Raw genomic sequence first — 15621 nt, 5'->3', positions numbered from 1 at the left:
GCAAGTGCTGTAACAATTTGTTTCTCAAGTACAACGACGTACTGTCAATGCTGTCACTTGCAAGTTGGACAGTGGCATACTGGAGAACTAGTGTGTAGAGTGGGCCTGCCTTTCACCAGCCAGCCTGTCAATATTGGGTTCAATTTTTGCAATAGCCAACCGCAGGCTTTGTTCCACCTCCAGCTTTGACCGATATTTTGTCTTTAGGGCTGCAAGTGCAGAGAACCCGATTTTGCACAGGTATGAGGTGCTGAAAGGTAACAGTACATTGACTGCACATTTCGATAAAGTTGGAAACTCTGCAGACACATGTTGCCAAAATGCACCCAAAGACAATTTTCTGAATTGGCCCTCTAGTAGGCGGTCACTTTGGAGCTCCATTAGTTCCTCCTGGAGTTGTATTGGGAGATGGGCTCCTACGTCAGCTAGGAAAGGCTGAACCACCCAGTCATTCATGTTGCAATTGTCGTCAGGAAAGTACTTTTCGAGACTGGTTCTGACAACATTTAAATGGTTTCCATTTACTTCAGAAACACATGAAAGATCATACTCCGTCTCCTCAAGAGCATCTTCTAATAATGGGAACGCATCTGCTATGCCAATATCAACCCTCCTCCTCCAAAGCTCCAGCTTCTTCTTGAATGCCGATATTTTTGCATTCCTGGCAAATTATGTGGTTTCTGTGCCTTGCAGGAAGAGGTTTAGAAAATTTTGCTTTTCAAAGATGTCTCCAAGGTAAGCCAAGAGTATAAGCCAGTAGCAAGACAGTGAAGGTGCTTCTGTGAGAAGCAGACCTAGCACTGTGCATATATAGCATAGGCTCGTGCCATCGACATATTAAAAATTAAATGGCTGTCACATACAGCACGTAACCGAGGCAGAGGCGAGGGTAACACAGGCATAGGTGAGGGTAACACAGGCAGAGGCGAAAGCAGAGCAGTTTCAGTCCCCCGCTTGCCCCTAATGTGGGGGTCGCAGAGGGAGAGCAGTGCAGGGGGACCGGTGCTGTATTAATAACGCAGCTCCCCCATGGCAGATTGCTGGAGCCCAGCAGTCTGCCATGGGGGAGCCGCGTTGTAAACACAACACCGGCAGAGCAGTTCCAGACCCCCGCTTGCCTCCATGGGCGTAATTTTAGGGGGGGTTTGTCCCCCCCAACTTTCATGGCACACCATTTTATCCCCATTCATTTAGCTGGGGAAACTTTTCATTAGATGTCATGTCCCCCCAACATTTTCAGCAAAGGTACTCCACTGCTTCCCTCCTCTCCTCCATGCCCCCTAATGTGGGGGTCGCAGAGGGAGAGGGGTGCTGGGGGGCCGGTGCTGTATTAATAACGCAGGGGGGAGCCGCATTGTAAACACAACACCGGCAGAGCAGTTCCAGACCCCTGCTTGCCTCCATGGGCGTAATTTTAGGGGGGCACAGGGGTGTTTGTTTCCCCAACTTTCATGCCACACCATTTTATCCCCATTCATTTAGCTGGGGAAACTTTTCATCAGATGTCATGTCCCCCCCAACATTTTCAGCAAAGGTACTCCACTGCTTGCCTCCTCTCCTCCATGCCTCCTAATGTGGGGGTCGCAGAGGGAGAGGGGTGCATGGAGGACCGGAGCTGTATTAATAACGGAGGTCCCCCATGTCATGGGAGTTATTAATGCAGCACCAGACACCCCTCTCCCTCTGCAACCCCCACATTAGGGGGCATGGAGGAGAGGAGGTGAGCAGGGGACCAAAACTTGCCCAGCAATCTGCCATGGGGAGCTACGTTATTAACACAGCACCGGCAGAGCAGTTTCGGTCCTCCGCTCGCCTCCTCTCCTCCATGCCCCCTAATGTGGGGGACGCAGGGGGAGAGTGGCGTAGGGGGGACCGGTGCTGCATTAATAACGCGGCTCCCCCGTGCCAGATTGACACGGGGAGCTGCGTTAAAAATAAAGGGGAAGGGGTGACTTACCTCTCACACGCGTCGGCGGCAGCAGCAGCAGCAGCAGGGAACACAGGACATCACAACGCAGCCTAGATGCGCAATCCAAATGCAGGAAAGCACGCGTCCAGGCTGAATTTATTTCCTGTTTCATGGCCACGCCCCCACCACATCGCACTGGCTGAGCATGTGCATGGGAGCCAGTGGCTCCCCATTGCACATGCTCAGTTCAGTGCAGCAGAAAAAAGAAAAAAAAAAGCGTTACTCTTTTCCTTCTTTGGCAAGGCATTGTGCGCACCACAGATTGAAGACCTCTGCCATAGAACCATGAATTGAATTGAAGGAGCGGCAAACACTTTATTTACTGCCGGGCTAAAAAACTCCGATGGTGTCCGCCCTGTGAGAAAAAGTGGACGATTCCATCCACCCATGTGTGCACTCAAATTGTGCCCTGAGTGCACGCATACATGCCAACATTTTCCATTCCATTCTGGAGATGCTAGTCCAGTCCAGGTTTTATATTCTGTGACTCGTAGTCCTGGATTTGTAAACAGTTAACCCAGGACTGCAAGTCTCCGAATTACAAGTTAAAACCAGCACTGGCTTTGTGTTTCCCAAATGGGATGGATAATGTCGGCATGTATGGCACTGTACGGATGGGTTCATCAGAATGTCACAACCATTCTGACTGCATTCCAGCCACAGAGCAAAGATAATTTAGGATTGTCGAGATGGGAGCCGATTGATATAGTTGAAGTCCACCTCTGGATACGTAGGTTTCATAGGGGGGTGGTGTGTGTGTGTTTTTTTTTTTCGTTTTTTTTTTAGGGCTATCTTTAGGTGCGCTGGTGCACGTGGGGTGGTTGTCCTGTCTGAGAACACAAGAGTATGGTGTGTGTATATTTTTCTCTCTGTACCTTGGTATATCCTTAAAATGGGTCAATAATTGGGGCAATGTAAAACTGGCATGACAATGTGGAAACTGGTTTAATAATCTTCTGAAGGCACTGGAGAAAGTATTTAGGCAATGTGGAAACTGGCAGGCATAGAGCTGCGCACATAACTGTTAATGAGAAGAGGTTCTCTCAAAACACACCTCTCCAGTGTGTAAGGGTGCAGAAGTAGGAGTCTGACACAGTGGGTGGCATTCTTGCTGGTAGAGACATTTATTTTTAAAGAAAGCAAAGAAGAAACCTATCTTACCCTATGTCTATGAGGGGTTGTCCCTGTCTCAACCAAAACCTGGAACTCTGTCAGGATGTCTGGTAATGTATAAAGTCCACTGTCTTGTGTCCAAACCTATTTCCCTCCCTTTCACTAAACTAACTAAGGAAAAGCTAGGCGTCACCTTGGTCACAAAGGAGGCTTCTCCCATTCTGAAGGCAGACCATTAAAGTTCAGCTCATAGAGTGAAACGATAATCCCTGACTCTCCAAACACAGTTCTCAAGTATCAAAATGAGGGGGCAGAGTCTCTTCCCCTCGTTCATGTCCTCAAGTCCGAAACATCGGATTACGCCTGGTTTACTATCCTGCCAGACTTAGCCATAGACTTCTTTAGCACAAAACATGCTATCCGTGTAAAAGGGGGACCTCGTCCTGTGGAATTGGCTATTTCTATGTCCCCTTTTATTTGCAATACTGTATTCAATGTATTGCACAACTTCCTTTTCAAAAGTATTGGGTGACTTTTATTTTTCACAAATGTATTTTCCTCTATGTCCCCTCCACTGTGTGGGTTGGGGGCTGTGGACCAAAGCCATGATCCCTCCAAAGAGCCAGTTCTATCTGTTGCTCAGCTGCAGCCTGGAACCCACTGGAACCTCTCCTCCCACTCACCCCAACCCATAATTAATCTCCCCTTTGTCTTGGCATGACGCCTCTCTGGACCCTACAAAATCAGTTCCACTTGTGTCAGCAATGGGTGGGGGGGCTCTGGAAAGCAACTTGTCCATATATTATAATTATTCGGAGTTACCAAGCTAGCCCCTGTTCTGGGAACCTCCTCCATTCCCTAGTCCAACAAGTAACCTCCCCAATGCGCCCAACTGCCCTGCACTGTATCCTACAATTAGCTTCCACACCTCTGGTCTCAATTCCCCTGACCTACGAATCACACAACATGTCCTGGCAACGGCCAAACAAACCAGTTACCTGGTCTCCCCACCCCCGGAGACCAAACAAACGACTCTGGCAACACTTGCGCAAACAAACACTTGCCTGTGGGAGGTGGCCAACCCTGGAGGGGGGTGGAGTGACACTACGTGCCCAGGCAATGGCCAAACAAACCACTTGTCTTGTCTCCCCTACCCTGGCAACGACATGTTGTGGCCCTAAAATGGGTGGAGCAACAGCCTTATATAAGCTTGTGGAGAAAAGACTGGAGGCTCTCTCTTTTCTCTTGGCAGCTGGTGGTGTAGTGCGATGATGTAGGTGGGGGCAGAGGCTGCAGAGGCCCTTCTGGCAGGTACCCTTCCCCTGTCTGGCCTTATTTTTCTCCCTCGGTTCCCTTTCTCCAAACCCTGCTCTTTTTTTCACCAGTGGCTCCCCTGGCCTCTCTGTCTCTTCTTCCCCTGCTTCTCTCTCCTGGCTTCTCACCCTCTGCCCCCTCCTGCCTGTATCACTGTGCCTCCCCGTCCCTCTCTGCTTCTCTGTCTCCCTTGTGTCTCTGTGTCTGTCTCCTTGTGTCTCTGTGTCTGTCTCCTTGTGTCTCTGTGCCTGCCCCTGTGTCGCTGTTTCTATGCCACTGTGGCTCTTGTGTCTGTGCCCCTGCATCTCTGCATCTGTGCGTCTGTGCCCCTGTGTCTTTGTGTCTGTGCCCCTGTGTCTCTGTGTCTGTTTCCCTATCAAAGGGTAAGCATGCACTGACCTGTTCTCCGGATTTCAGCTTGCTGAGAATGCTGATCAGCCCAAAACAGTATTCGAGACACTGGAAGTTGACAGGGGGTTTCGAGCGCCGTCATGATGTCAGCTGGGAAAAACCCTCTCCGGGACAAAAAAAATCTCTCTGTTGGAATGCGTTGCTGCAAAATACGATGGCAGGTACTTCGAGATGAGCATGGACTAGCAGATGGGTAGTTGCACAGAAGTCCAGGACTTAACTCCAAAGGCAGGAAGCTAGGTTCGGGCGGTACAGTTAAGGAGAGTGAGAATCCGAGAGCAGAGAACAATAATCTTAAGGATAGTCAGGAAATACTGTGCCAATAGACATGCAGGACTAAGATCTCCGAAATTAGTAAATACAAAAACCAGGAGGAATGCAATAAATTGGAAGCCGAAGGCAGCAGGGACAAGAGACTTTGGAGATGAAGTGTCTCAAGAGATGCTGGAACGCAAAGTAGCAGGAGCTGTAGCTGGAACTCAGGAAAAGCAGGGAGATAAGGAGACAGAAAGAAAGATGACTTTAGAAAGCGCCAAAGCTTACTGGAATGAAGTGAGGCATACGCTTACTGTCTTGTTACTCCTGATAAACTCTCACTGCCTTCCGGAGTCTGCCATCCGTGTCTTGCTCCCTTTGTGGACTAGACCGCTGAAGTCGGAATGAATCTCTGGCACTACAGAGCGCCATCTTGGAAGTGCAAGCAAAGTACAAACACAGTGTCCCTTCCATCGTTGCCATAAGAACCAGGTAGACAGCGGACGTCTCCTGACACTCTGTGTCTCTGTGCCTTTCTCCCTGTGTCTCTGTGCCTGCCTCTCTCTCTCTCTTTCCCCCTCACCATCACTACTGGCCCCCTTCTCCAATCCTACCCTTTCTCCCTTGGTGTTCCCCCACACTTCCATCCAAGGGTACTCCCAGGCCCCGTATTTCATGTCAGAGGGTGTGCCTAAGCTAGTCCAGTGTGTCAAATATATTGTGCTGGCAATGAGTTTACTCCTCTTCCTGTAATAAATCTGTTCCTGGTTTATTCAAAGATTTTGGTGCCTTCTTTGTGTTCCCACCTTTCCATGTAACCTGCCTGTTATTGCTAGAGAGGGGACCCAGTCAATCTGCGTACACAACACACCTCCACTGGGTCTGTTGACTCCCTGGTCCAGAGCTGTGGCTCTGACTGGGGTCTCCCACACACCCTCCCCCATTTTGGCCTGCCTCCCACTTCCACAGTCCCTTGGGATCTTCTTTCAACTCAAAACTGAAGTGCCAAGTCGGGTGCACTATATTGCCAGACCGGATTACAAAACTCAGAAAGTGTCGCTTACTTTGGTAATGGGTTCACTAACCCTTGTTACAACTTATGATATTTCTCTTACTCTTTGACGTGCTTCACAGACCCCTCTGGGCTGTCTCTGGCTTGCTTTGGGCCTCAGTCCCTTGATTGTTTGTTCCTTCGCTCTCGTGTGTGTTCCTGACGCTTGTGGGTTGCTTTTCCGGGCCTTGCCCAACTTCATATGGGTTCCAGATCCCACTGTGTTGCTTTCGCTGGTTCTTCACCACAATCATAGTCAATGTCCAAGGGAACAGACCTGGTGTACTACCCTGCCAGGTACTCTTCCACATAGGATATTTTAAATAGTTTGTTTCCTTTCCCTCTCATTGGTTTTCTCAGGGTCCCAGACCCATTTACTTTGGTTTTGTCTCTGTGGTTCTCTTGGGTCCCAGACCCCTTGGTATTGGCTCTCCAGGACACTTGGTTTACTCTCCTACCAAGAGTCTACTGATGCAACATATGTTTGTGTCCGTATATTTCTCTTGGGGTCCTTAACACACTTGCCATCCATCTCTTTGTTTTGGTCCCAGACATCTTTGTATTTGTCCTTGAATCCCCAGTGGTGACCTCCACCCTTGTGGCCATGAGACGGCAGCCGCTGCCTGATCCTGACCCTGGGGGCGGTGACATGCGGGAGGATCAAATGGGAGGAGACAACAGCCGGGGAGGTATGGCAGCTTCACTGGATAGGATGCAGTATTTCCCCCTTCTCCTGAAGAAGATCCTTAAACCTCTTCTCCATCCTACTTTGGTCAGGCCCCCACCTATACCTCAGACACTCACAATCCACACATAAAATCATTTGTTTCTAGAGTGCCTTTTTGAGACAAACCATTAATGAGTTGGAAGCCCAATGACATCTATGGATTCCAACTCCCATAAACACCCAGGTACTGAGACGAGCAGGAGGAGGATGAGGGCGTTTGTGCAGAATAACAGAAGCCTGAAGTGTAACACGCAGGCTTGTTCACGATTTGAGTCTCTAAATCCAAAAAAACAGATCTTCTTTTTATCAAATCTTGCAGGAAACGTTATATTAAAACTCATTTTCATTAAGGTACTTCCAAACTCCTTCAATTCATTTTCTGTGCCCGACCATATTATAAAAATGTTCTCTATATAGTGATTCCTTTTAATCAGATGTGTTGTGGTGTACATGTTGATGTATGTTTCTACGAGAAAACCCATAAAAAGGTGAGCAACAGATGGCAAACATTTTCACCCCATTGCAAACCCTTTAAGTTGATAGATGCCATTATTAAAGGAAAATAACTTATGTTTGAGGAACAATTCTAACAAATCTAGTAACATAGATTTCTCCAAATAGTGCATTGATCATTTCTACAATAAATCAAAAATTTGCAATCACCTGTAAATCTAGTTGATGGTCTTTAGAAGTGTAAAGTGCCACTATGTCCATTGAAACTAACCTATATGTGATTTTCCATCTAATTTCTTCCGGTTGTTGTAGAATATGCATACTGTCTTTTGTGTATGAAGCCTATTGTGTTACTAATGGATACAAAAAAACGCTCTATGAATTCTTAAATGGGTTCCAAAGTTGACCCTATTCCATTAACTATCGGGCTGCCTGGTGGTACATTTTCATACGTTTTGTCAATTTTGGTAAGGAAAACCTATGAAAGGTTATCTAGGGTGTTTAACCTGCAAAATGTTATAATCATTTGTATTAATCAATCCTTCTTTGAACCATATTTGTATTTTCAAATTTAGTAAATTCCTGCTAAGGTACTGCATTCATTAAATTGTCATCTTCCAAGTGATTGGGGGGTCATTACAAGTGAGGCGGTAAGGGGTTAACGGCGCTGGTAAAGGTAACAGAGCTGTCAACCCCTTACCACCTCATTACGAGTCTGCTTGTGGGAACCTGATTAGAACGCCTGGTTTTACCAGACCAGGGTGCTAACACAATAACGGGCCCGTTGTTAGCACCCTCCCCATTACCATTGAGCCGTATGGGGTCTCGAATGGGAATGGGGAAGGGTTCCTCAAATGAGGAATTACCAGGTCCTTCAAGGTCGGAATGGCCCGGTGATTCCTCATTCGAGGAACCCGGACCCGGTACCTGGTGAGGCATACTTGAACACAATTCAGTATGGGGGTCTTCAGAATTAGAATCAGGAATGTCTTGTCTGACAGAGCAATGTTGGCTTTCAACCATTCTTGATACTGTTCAAGCAACACCAAGCGGTCATGTTCCTAATAGAAGCACGTACAAATCATGTTTAAAATACATGCTTGCAAATGTTATGCATGATTTCTACATTACTCCAAATGTTCAATCATTTTTGTGGTGAAGAGGGGGCGTAGAACATAATTACTAGCACCACCAATGGCATCTTCAAGCATTTATGCTGGCATAACATTTTCATGCTGGTGCAAATGCTGTGAATTCCTATGAAATCTGCCTGCTTTTTACACCGGCACAAAGCAGGCACATTCCAAAGCAATCCATAGAAAGTTGTCGGGGAGATTATCCCGGGGTCGGCTGAGCCGTCTGCGGACCTCCGGGCTGGGAGGCCCCAACTCCTACCGTGCTTCCCAAAAATGAGTATGAGACACACAAGGAGCAAGGTGGTTCTGCTGTTTATTATAACAACGGCAGGGATGGGTCTAGGATCGTACGCGTCCGTCCAGACTCTCAAAATTCGTGGGGCTCGCAGGCACTTTTTACAGCAGTATGACGCGCTACTTGCGTCACCTGGGAAAGTTAGCAAAAAACCTATTGCCACTTCGGATTGGTTCCTCGAGTGGTAGGGTTAGTATAGGATACATATAGAGAAGAATATTAGTGGTTAAGGATGAGTCAGGTGGTATACTTGGGCTGTCCCTTCTATTAGATACTTGGGATTTGTTACATGAAGACCCCTGATGATTGGCTAATGTTAGTGGTGTCAGTGATGAGTCCCCCCATGTTCTGATTGGTCCTCTCGTGAGCCCCCAAGCCCGGGACCATCGTCGTTCCCAGCTCGCGGTGTACCTGTTACTAGCAACAATGTGTAACTATGTGTTTGTGCAGACAACGTATGGGTTTGCTCATAGGCTTGAGAGCAGGCCATTCCCATCGCCGTAGGTGTCCATCTTGCCATTTCTCTGTTGCAACCTGTGTCACAGACATGGGACCCAGGCGACTTCTGTCTCGTGGGTCTGGCACCTTGTCAGATCGGCTTGGTCATGTGTGGAGAGACCGTAGCTGGAGCAGAATTCTGCACACTTAAAGTTGTATTTCGCTTCTGTGTGCTTGGCTTTGCTTACAGGTGTGACCTTGGCGCCGGCTGGTAGCATACGAGTTGCAACATTGCGCCCTTGGCTACGAGCTCTCGCTGGGCTCGTTCTGCGTGATCAGCACTTGTACTCTTGCTCATACAGTGTTCATGGCGGATCTTGCTTGCGGCCTACTTGGGCCTAGTTCATGGGTGGGGATGCATAATCCATGGTACCTATGTTGCGGTTTGACATGGCGTCATAAGCAACATTATGTGTACATTATATTCTCATCACGATGCGAGAGGTGGGAGAAGCGTCAGCAAGCGTATACACGAGTCCTTCAGGCGTCTTGCGTTTCTGCATTACTATAAAGGGGCCTATGTAAAAAATAACAAAGATGCGCGTCAGTGGGTGTGTCCGTCACCTACCTCATAGCACTGAATATGTTCTTTGTGTAGGCTGGTGCGTGAGTGACAAGTGTGCATGGTGGCACATGTGTTCTTGTCAGTTGGCTAGGTCGTTGTGGCATCTCTAACGATGTGGGTGCTTGTTGCTTATGTCTTAGTCGAGTTCATCTATGCCGCAGGTGTCGGCTTGAGTGGGACAGGCTGGTAGGCATATCCTTATGTTCTTGAACCAGGGTATTTTGTCATCTGGTAGATAGGCGAACTCGTCTCGTGGTGGGTGCCTGGGCCGCGATCCTCTAGGCCACGGTCGCGATGAGATTGTGGGGAGGTTGTTCTCCCATTCTCCCTCTTCAGTCCCCCCTCTGGTCGACTTGTCAACCACAAACATATCCTTTTCTTTTTCTCCTCTTACTCTCCATATTTTAGTTATTCCACCCAAGTGTCCATAGTGGTTGACATGGTCTTCAAACGACCAGTACATATAAACACAGCTTCCTCCTGGTTTGCAGCATACCCATCTTCCAACATAGCTCCTCGGGTTTCTTGGGTTCTCCAACTTTACAGATGGTGGGTCCAAGTGGTTGGTGATGATCTGTTTGTGCAGTTTCTCTCTTTCCTTTATTATCACATCCGTGTGCTGGTCATCATCAGTTGGCATCAAAGGATGCATGCCAACCATTTCGATCATTTCGTCTGTAGTGCGTGCCTTCCTGGCCTTCCAGAACCTTATTACAATCAACACTGCTGCAGCCAATATTATGTATCCAACTATCACTTTCAGCCCGTCTGACAGCCTTGATGGCATCCATGACCATAACAATGAAAACCATCTAGTATCCTTATTCACTCCTTTACTTTCTTCCATCATTTTGGAGTGCATCTGGGCCAGTTGTGATACTGCTTCAGTAAGTGTTCCGTTGTCTGCATCGTTAGCAGGAATAAATGTGCAGCATGATTGTCCTATTTTTGCACAAACTCCTCCTTCCATAGCTGTGAGAAGATCCAGTATGGGAAATATAGCAATTGCATTACATATCTGTTATGCTACCATTCTTACCGCTCGCAGCTCCTATTTTATGGCGATGAATCCGTTTACTGTTGAATTAATTGTCATCATTAGTTCCCATTGGGTGATCTGAAGCCATTTTGCATTTGCATATGCTTGTAGTCCTGGGTGTATTATTGATGAGAAGAACATTGCAGCCCTGCTGAATAATCTATGTTCTGGTGGGATGGAAGTGAGTGCTGTTTCCGATCTTCCACACAGGTAGTTTCCTGTCAGGGGTTCTCCTTGTCTTTTCATTCTCATTAGGATGTTATTGTTGTTGTTGTTGTTCTCTCCCTCTTGTGATTGTACGGACCTTCTCTTCCTTTTGTTTCCTTCGTCCATTTTGGGGAAATCGGCCATGTTCACATGTTTTTTTGGCACCACTAGTGATGGTACATTGATGTGTACCATGGTGCATATGCCACTCCATGACGGAAGCAGGGTGTGGTATGCTTTATCTCCGCAGGCCCAATAGTGATCCATTATTACTGCCATTCCAGCACCCCCCTCTGGTAGTTGTAACACGCTTCTGCAGTTTGTGTTGTATCCCACCTCCACATCTCCTTTGTGTTGGTAGCATAGCTTGGGTATGGGCAGCGGTAGTATGCTTATTGGGTCTTCATCCTTCTCCATCCATGTCAGCATCAGTACATATTTGCCCCATGTCGTCCAGCATCTGTCGTTGTGTTCCTGTATGGTGGTAACATTTTCTCTTGTTATCATGTTGCTTCCAACCACTCCTATTTCCCATTCATTGTTCATGTATATCGTCCCTGTTATTGTTATCAGTGGTCTTTCCCAACATCCCTGCACACCAGGAACTTCAGTGGCATACCAATCACATGGCAGGTATTCTAGCATTACTTTCTTCGTTTCTCCTTTATCAGGGCCACTTGTCAAATATCTGAATGCCTCAGCATGACAGCTGCTCTTATGGTAGCTCAAATATGACTTGAGGAAGTTGTTTTCGTATGGGTATGTGTCCCTTGTCTCCCACTGCATCCTCACCACCGTTCCTTGAAATCGTCCTCTCGTTTGGAATAGTGCCAGATATATTATACATCGCGCTGTCTTTTCATGTATTTCTGTGGCAACGAATGTCCTTGAAGCGCTCATGGCGTATGGGATCAATGAGCACACATAACAGCTATCTTCTGTTGTCTGCTTACCGATTTCGGTCATGTGCTGGTACCACATGTTGTTTGAGACGTGTGCTGAATCTGTTATGTAATTATCGATACCTTTGTTGTCAGTATATGTGCTGCGTTTAACTCTACTTCCCTTACCCTTAGGGTTGCTAGTACCACCTGACGTCATACCTGTTGCAGGGGGGGATGTTAGTTTTGGGTGCATAATATTGATAGCATAACTTTTCTGCCATACAGAGGCAGCCAACAGACCAGTGATGACCAACACTCCTATCAGTTTTACTACAAGAGCTAGTCTCACCGGCATTTTGCTCTTACCTTGCTGCAGTCCGGCAGCTTATTCTTGCGACGTTAAAGGTGCCCGCCTAAAAATCCTCAATATGCTGGTTATTATTGTTAGTTGTTGTTATTAAGCTCTCCCTATCAAGTAATCGTTCAGTGCTTAGGCTAAGAGCTGTTCCCACGCTAATCTTAGAGATCCATCTCTTAGAGCCGGTAAGTGCTTGTGAAGATGTGGAAATGATTGTTCTATGGCCAAGACAAAGGCTGTGTAATATACGTGTACCCTTCTTCTTTTTATGTACTTTGGCCTTCTTATGTGATATACAAATTGGTGTGATAGGGCTTCAGGGGTGTTATCATCCGTGGGCAGCATCTACTCCTGGGCAGAGCACACTGCTAGTTACTTTATTTTCTAAACAGTACAATTATATGCGGTACCTGCATGTGCGAGAGAAAAAATAGAGAAAACATACAAGTGTTTTATGTGTGTGTGACATCCACGTTTGTTATACAATGTCCTTCAATCAGTGGTGGGATTGGAGGAGGGGGCTGTGGCTCGATTGGGCAGAAGTTTGTTTACTTTGTGATCTCCTGACCGTGCAGTGGGCTGTGGCAAGCGTCCAATGTCTATGGCAGTGGTTGTGCCTGGGGTATTTGGGGGGTGGTCAAGTGTAGTGATAATATTGTCCTCAGCGGTGGTCGATGTATCCTTTTTTGTAGACGACGCTGTTGATGCCGTTGTTCTTCCAATGGCCCTGTCATTAACTGGAGATTGTAGATCTTTACGTCATGTAGGTGATTCCAGGCACACTTATCCTGCAGTTTCACCGCTCTGGGAGCCACCTCCTCTACCAAGTGTGGTCCGGTAAAGCGTGGGCCGTTCCACTTTCTATTGAAGTTGCGGAGAAGCACATGGTCACCTTCAGCAATAGTGCATAGTCCTTCCTTTTCCAGTTCCTTGCTTGTGTCTTCTTGTAGAGAACTCTTCGACCCGCCCCGCGTGCGCTCGAGCTGTTGAGATACAAAGGCGACACTAGTAATAAAAGAAGACACATATTGATACATTTCGTCACCAAGAACAGTTGCAGTGTTTTCATAGTCCGTGAATGCTCTTGATGGTGGCGTTAAAGGAAGGCGCATTTGACGTCCTGTCACCACGTCGTGGGGAGTGAGGTGGTGATCAGACCCTGGCCTATTCCTCAGCTCAAACAGAGCCAGCGGAAGGCAGTACAACCAGCTCTTCTTAGTTGTCTGCTGAATTTTTGCGATCTCTTCTTTCAATAAGCCGTTCAGGCGTTCACATATACCGTTGGCTTGCGGGTGGTATGCACATGCAAATTTATGTTTAATACCCAACAATGATGTGATGTGTTGAAATATTTCATTAGCAAAGTGTGGGCCGTTGTCCGACGGCAGCACTTCGCAAACACCCCACCTGGGGAAGACTTCTTTCACTAAAAATTTAGCTGCTCTGAACGCATCCACGTGTGAGCAGTGTCCGGCCTCGATCCACCTGGAGAATGGACATACCACTACAATCATATACCTATGTCCTTGACATACATTGATCATATCAACGTAGTCAATATGAAGGTGTAGGAAGGGTCCCTCGGGCCGATGTATAGTACCTTTTATCACTTGCAGCGTGTGACCGGCCGTAAACTGTTGGCATGTGAGGCAGTTGCTAATAAAATTGGTGACATGGGAATTTAACTCGGGGCAGAACCAATCTTCCCTAGTTTGTGCTGCAATCACTTCCTTTCCTGTATGTGCTGGATGATGGAGCTGGGCCAGGGCTGTGTTCAACAGTGCCAACAGCATGACCACTTTTCCGGTATTATTTTGACGCCACAGTGCGTCTGTTAGGGACATAGTACATCCTCTTTTCACCCATAGTTCCTTTTCTGTCATTGGTGCGGCTGCCAGTAATTCCATTATCTGTGTTGCAGGGAGATGATTGTACCCTTCCTTCATCATCATCTGTCTTGCCATTCCCCTTCCTCTCCCTCTCTCTGATTCTGGGGGGTTCCATAGTTCACCAAAGTATGCTACATGCTTGGCATGCGCGTCTGCTGTTTCATTTCCTTTCGAGATATAGTCATCTCCATTAGTGTGTGCCGGGCATTTAACCAAAGCTATCTCTTGGGGGTCATGAATTACTTCAATTAATTCTGCTAGTAAGAGGGCATGTTGTACTGGGGTGCCATCAGCTCTTCTAAACCCTCTTCTCTGCCATTCTATCAGCCCTGAGTGGACGGTTGATGTGACATATGTGCTATCAGAATATATGGTAACTCTTTTGTCAACACTTTCCTTCAACGCCAAAATCAGCGCAACCAATTCCGCTGCTTGAGCCGAATAATGCTGTGGTAATTGCACGCATTTCACCGGGACATACATCAAATCTTCTGTCATTTTTACAACTGCTGCCCCAGTTCTCCTTATCCCATCACCTTGGTCTATTGTTGACGAACCATCAATGTACAAAATCCCCCCCCCTTAAGTGCATCCTCCTCAACTTTTCTTGTGCATGTGTACATTTCAATAGTCTGTGTGCAATCATGAGCATAATCACATTCCTCAACAACTTCCGCTATAAACCTGGCTGGATTTACGGTACTGCATCTGACAATTGACAACTCGGGTCTAGATAAAATGATCTCATAACCTGACGCCCTCCGTGTGGTTAGTGTGGACTTAGGCTTATTCAAAATTCCAAATAGCGCATGCTCCACAAATAGTGTGGTGGGGCACCCCATTGTAATTGATGATGATTTCTCCACCGCAAATGCAGCTGCGGCGAGACCCTGTTCGCAAGGGAAATGTCCTAGCATAACAGGGTCTAAGTGACCGCTGTAGAACGCTATTGGCTTGTGTCCCATGCTAGTTTTCTGAGTCAACACTGCTTTCATTACTGCTGAGTCACAATGTGAAAAGATGAAGAATTGCTGTTCGTAATCTGGGGTGGCTAGTACGGGAGCTGTGGATATGGCGTGTTTCAACTCATCAAACGCCTCCTTCATTTCTCTTGTCCATCCTAATGTCTTGTCCCCCTTGTGTGCTTCTCTCAATGTCTCGAGCAGGGGTCCTATGTATGAGCTGAAGTCAAAAACCCATGCTCTACAATAGTTGCATAAGCCCAGGAACTGCTGCAGTTCCCTCACCGTTTGTGGTTGTGGCGTGTTGGATATGGCTTGTGCTCTTTGTGGTGCAATCTTTCTTCCGTGCTGGGATATTAGTTGTATAGTACCTGTTCCTGACAGTACTGTAACTTGTCCTTGTCTGCCTTGTACCCCTTTTCAGCCAACACTGTTAGCATTTTCACTGAGTCCTCCCTGCACCTCTCCTCAGTTGTGCTGCAAATTATTATGTAA

This window comes from Ambystoma mexicanum, chromosome 2p (genome assembly GCF_040938575.1).
Source record: "Ambystoma mexicanum isolate Mex_15411 chromosome 2p, UKY_AmexF1_1, whole genome shotgun sequence".
NCBI classification, from domain to species: domain Eukaryota; kingdom Metazoa; phylum Chordata; class Amphibia; order Caudata; family Ambystomatidae; genus Ambystoma; species Ambystoma mexicanum.
Note: the sequence above shows the minus strand (reverse complement) of the source record.